The sequence below is a fragment of the Schistocerca cancellata genome, chromosome 6 (genome assembly GCF_023864275.1).
Source record: "Schistocerca cancellata isolate TAMUIC-IGC-003103 chromosome 6, iqSchCanc2.1, whole genome shotgun sequence".
In the NCBI taxonomy this organism is placed as follows: Eukaryota; Metazoa; Arthropoda; class Insecta; order Orthoptera; family Acrididae; genus Schistocerca; species Schistocerca cancellata.
The window spans coordinates 74063086-74068883 of record NC_064631.1 but is presented as its reverse complement, the minus strand read 5'-3'; positions in this window follow the sequence as shown (position 1 = coordinate 74068883).

Below are 5798 nucleotides of genomic sequence, written 5' to 3'. Positions count from 1 at the left end.
TAAAATTACTGCTTGGAGAAAGAAATAGATGATTCAGATGTGAATTTAAGTTATAAGTTAAAAATCAAATTGAACATTTTTAAAACTACACCTAACAAAAATAAAGAAATAGTTGTTTTCTGTGTGTTAATCTATGTGCAGAAGTAAATAAAAATTTTGTACAAGAATGTATACCTGCCTTATTTGCTAACCTACCGAAAATCCTAAGGCATTTCCTATAAACAACGATCTATGTGCATGTATTTTGAGTGTGGAAGTGGGTGGTTGGATGACCTTGAAAAGTAGTTGAAACTAGGCAGTTGAAAGCGTAGCGGGCCCCTTTTCGTTCCTACATGAGTTGTATTGCGATTTTATGCCGTCCTTGTGCAGTGCTATGCATATAGTTGTGTAATTAGTCCTGATCTTTGTGATTAATTACGTAATCAGGATCGCTCTTTGCGTCAGTACCCAGACCAAAATAAATAAAGCACACTAATCTAACCTTCCTCTCCCGCATCTAGACAGTTTCCATGTGTTATGGGTGCACTTGGCCTTTCCACCCAGGAGAACAGGGGTTTGAGTCCCAGAATGGGCAATGACATTTTTAATTTCCCGTCTATTCCAAGCACATCTGGTGGTTTAATTGTGTTAGGTGGTGCACTTGGCATTTCCATCCATCAGGACCAGAGTTCGAGTCACGGAAATGGTATTTCCAATTTTTAATTTCCCGCTAATTCCTGGGTGGGGGTGGGGAGGGATGTCAGCAGGCGCAGGGACAAAGAAATTCCCGCCAAAATTTGAAATTACCACCAATAGGGTAGGTTAGGGGGGCAGTGCGGGGGAGGTGGGAGGAGGAGGCTGGGGCACACTTGAGGTTGTCTCCATACCCGTACACATCCAACTGCTCGATACAATTTGAAACGAGACTGGTCCGACCATGCAACATGTTTCCAGACACCAGCGTCGTCATCTGGGGGCAGGGGTGGGCGTGGTTGGTGTTGGGGGTGGGGGTGATTAAATGATCAATTTAATTAATTTGCATATCAATTTGATATCAAAAGTGTGCTCGAAACCCCACTACCCTACTACTTCCATCAGCATCTACATCATTAATCCGTAAAACCACTGTGATGTGCATGGCAGAGGGTACATTCCATTGTACCAGTTATTAGGGCTTTTTCGCATTCCATTCACACATGAAGTGCGCGAAAAATGTTTAATTGCCTCTGTGGGTTGCTGCAGTTAACCTAAGCTTGCCCTCACGATTACTACGGAATGCACTACATTTCTGGAGTCACCACTTAAAGCTTGAAACTTTGTAATTAGGTTTTTATCAGGACTGTTTGCTTCTATCATCAAGTCTCTTCTGTAGTTTAAGCATCTCTCTCCCACGGGTCAAACAAATTTGTAATCATTCGCACTGGCCGTTTTGAGTACGTGCGATTCCACAGTAAGTCATATTTTGTACAGGCACCACACACTGGGCATTATTATAGGATAGGTTGCACGATTCTCTCGTAAGAAATCTTCCTTGTAGAATTATTGCATATCCTTAATAGTCTACTGCTTTGCTGAATTCCTCTAGCTTACTTTGTGTGGACTAAGCCTGTATGATCGTACCATTTGATATCCCTGGAAATCGTTACATACATTTATTTGTATGTGTTGACCGATTCCAGTCGTGACTGGTTAATATTATAGCACAGGAAACTAAGTTTCGTTTTGTGAAGCGCAGATTTGGAATTACGAACATTTAAAGTAATTCTTTCCACCACTTTGAAACCTTATCAAGAGCCAACTGAATTATGCAGCCTATTTCGGCAAGTACACTGCAGAGCCAAAGAAACTGGTACACCCTGCTCGGCATCGTTAGGGCCTCCGGTTTCACGCAGAAGTGCCGCAGCACGACGTGGCATGGGCTCGAATAGCGTCTGAAGTAGTGCTGGAGAAGTAACACCATGAATCCTACAGGGCTGTCCATAAATCCGTAAGAGCATGAGGGGGTAGAGATCTCTTCTGAACAGCACGTGGCATTGCTCAATAATGTTCATGTCTGGGAAGTTCGGTGGCCAGCGCATGCGTTTAAACTCAGAAAAGTAATTCTGGACACACACTGTAGCAATTCTCGACGTGTGAGGGTGTCGCATTGTCCTGCTGGAATTGCCCAAGCCCGTCCGAATGCAGAACGGACACGAATGGATGCAGCTGATCAGACAGGATGCTTACGTACGTGTCACCTGTCAGAGTCGTATCTAAACGTATCCGGGGTCCCATATCACTCCAACTGCACACGCCCCACACCATTACAGTTTCTCCACCGGCTTGGCCATTCCCTTGTTGACATGCAGTATCCATGGATTCATGAGGTTGTCTCCATACCCGTACACGTCCATTCGCTCGATACAATTTCAAACGAGACCGGTCCGACCAGGCAACATGTTTCCAGTCATTGTGTCTTTGTGTCGTGCAGTCATCAAGGGTACACGAGGGAGCCTTCGGCTCTGAATGCGCATATCGACGATGTTTCGTTTAAAGGTTCGCATGCTCACACTTACTGATGGCCAAGCATTGAAATCTGCAGCAATTTGCGGAAGGGTCGCACTTCTGTCACGCTGAACGATTCTCTTCAGTCGTCGTTGGTCCCGCTCTTGCAGGATATTTTTCCGGCCACCGCGATGTCGAAGATTTGATATTTTAACGGATTCCTGATAAACACGGTACACTTGTGAATTGGTCATATGGGAAAATCGCCCTTCATCGCTATCTCCGAGATTCTGTGTCCCATGGCTCGTGCGCGGACTATAACACCACGTCCACACTCACTTAAATCTTGACAACCTGCTATTGTGGCAGCAGTAACCGATCTAACAACTGCGCCACATACTTGTTGTTTTACACTGGCGTTGCCGACGGGAGCGCCGTATTCCGCGTACTTACATATCTCTGTATTTGAATATGCATGCCTATACCAATTGCTTTGGCTCTTCCGTGTATTTTTTTTTTAATGACAAAAATGGTTCAAATGGCTCCGAGCACTATGCGACTTAACTTCTGAGGTCATCAGTCGCCTAGAACTTAGAACTAATTAAACCTAACTAACCTAAGGACATCACACACGTCCATGCCCGAGGCAGGATTCGAACCTGCGACCGTAGCGGTCGCGCGGCTCCAGACTGTAGCGCCTATAGCCGCACGGCCACTCCGGGTGGCCTTTTAATGACACAGAAGCCATTACTTTCTGTGCCACCCTGGTACTAATGTTGGTAAGACTAAAAACTACGGTCGTTCATTTGTCAGTAGGCGGAAGAGGGGGAACAGATCAAGGAGTGTAGAAGTAATTTGAGAGATCATGGCAAAAGAATGAATGAAAATAGAATATGCAAAATAATAACGAATTATCGACCAGTAGGGGACCACACCACAAAAGAGGTGGTGAGATCAAATACAAAGTTACCACAGATAATGGAGCTACTTACGGAGATGACAAAACAAGTATGCGCCTATCACTTAAAGAAAAATTAAGAAATTTTAATTTTAATAATGAACAGCCTCAGTTGCACCGTTTACCTAGAATTTACCTAGGTTTCAGTCGGGATAACCGCACCTTCTTCAGAATAACAGTATCTACCGTTTGTCCATAGTGCAGCTGCGAAATAGAAGCTTCTTTGATGGTCTACAACCATTATTTCATCCACTGTAATGTTAATGCGGGGTATGCTTTACCATCGTCAACATATGTCTGTACTCCTGTTGGTTGAATAGGTAGGTATATTACTTCGACACCGAAAAAATTTTTGCGCCCATCTATGAAGTTGTCTATTAGTTATATAGGAATAATCAGTTACCTAAGTAATATTTCATTATTTTCTAGGGTAACAGGGTAAATGGTTAATATTTGGCGTATTGAACACCTTGAACATGCATACAGATGGTCAACCGATATTCGGTATGCACATTCTAGAGTTAAGAACGGTTTCAAGACTTGATTTAATTAGTCGATAATAACTTTGTCGGTCAATAGCATGTACGTGTATTAACCGGAATGACGATCACCAAGTCACTACCCCTTTACAGAAATTAGGTGCTACCACATAATCCTTCAGTATGACCGATTGTGGTCAATACTATGTGTATATGACAGCAGTGGTGCTATCACCTAGTCATACACAACTTTTTTTAACTTAATTAATGGCAGTCATATCCATATAAGTATCACGAGTGGGTAACGTCACCTTGCCACAATCTACTGGATACGAAATTTTGGCTCAGACTAGCCGGATCAGATAGAATTGATCTTGCTCAATGACGTCTAAAGGTATCCTTGGAGCGTTGCTCGCCAAATCACATCATAATTTAACAATTTCCCGTCACCATACTATAATTTAGACTAGTTCTTTAAGTACATATTGACCTATGTCGGTCAATTATTTTAAGTTTGTTGACCAGAGCGATGTTCGCCAAGTCACACTTTAGCTTTGAGCGTAATTGACCTATGTCTGTCAATAGTTTTTAAGTGTGTTGACTGGAGCGATGTTCGCCAAGTCACACCTTAGTTTTAAGCATATTTTCGCTGTCATTTCCCTAAGTTCAATGGCAGTGGTCTCCAGCCACGAATTATGATGGCAGTGGTCCACACACAGTTTTTTCAGTATGTGTGTGGATCACCTCCATGAAGGCAAATTGAGTACCCCATTGCCGCCACATTATCCCCTACTACCGGGTGATCAGAAAGTCAGTATAAATTTGAAAACTTAATAAACCACGGAATAATGTAAATAGAGAGGTAAAAATTGACATACATGCTTGGAATGACATGGGGTTTTATTAGAACCGAAAAAAAAATTGCTAGACGCGTGAAAGATCTCTTGCGCGTGTGGCTTGGTGATGATCGTGTGCTCAGCCGCCACTTTCGGTATTCTTGGCCTCCCAGGTTCCCAGACCTCAGTCCGTGCGATTATTGCCTTTGGGGTTACCTGAAGTCTCAAGTGTACCGTGATCGACCGACATCTCTAGGGATGCTGAAAGACAACATCCAATGCCAATGCCTCACCATAACTCCGGACATGATTTACAGTGCTGTTCACAACATTATTCCTCGACTACAGCTATTGTTGAGGAACGAGGGTGGACATATTGGGCATTTCCTGTAAAGAACATCATCTTTGCTTTGTCTTACTTTGTTATGCTAATTATTGATATTCTGATCAGATGAAGCGCTATCTGTCGGACATTTTGAGAACTTTGGTATTTTTTTGGTTCTAATAAAACCCCATGTCATTCCAAGCATGTGTGTCAATTTGTACCCCTCTATCTACATTATTCCGTGACTTATTCAGTTTTCAAATTTATATTGACTTTTTGATCACCCGGTATAGTGTTTTCTGCAACTCATAACCATAACTTCGCCAAGAAGTTCAATCAGGCACGTGCATTAGTTTTTGACTGGATTCTAGACCATTTCAGGTCAAGTATACTAAACTTGAATAATGACCATCTAATTTGTATGGCCCGTATTGCCGGATGTTACAGATTAGATATAGACTTGTTCATAAGTTCAGTCATGAACATTTGTGTGCTAAGTCAATAGTTCATGCGTTGTAACCATAGCTAAGCAAATACTTAACAATTGCGTCTTAAAAAATCTCTAGACCTACTCGTAATAGTGACAATGTTGTCTTTATATTGTCCTTCCCACTCCTAAGTTCTTTTAGATAATTAAACTTCGCGCTTAAGCACAAAGAATTTTCCTAGATAGGCCATACCTTGTAAGCACATGATGTCTTCCTCATATCATGACCAATGAATACTTCATAAATGTT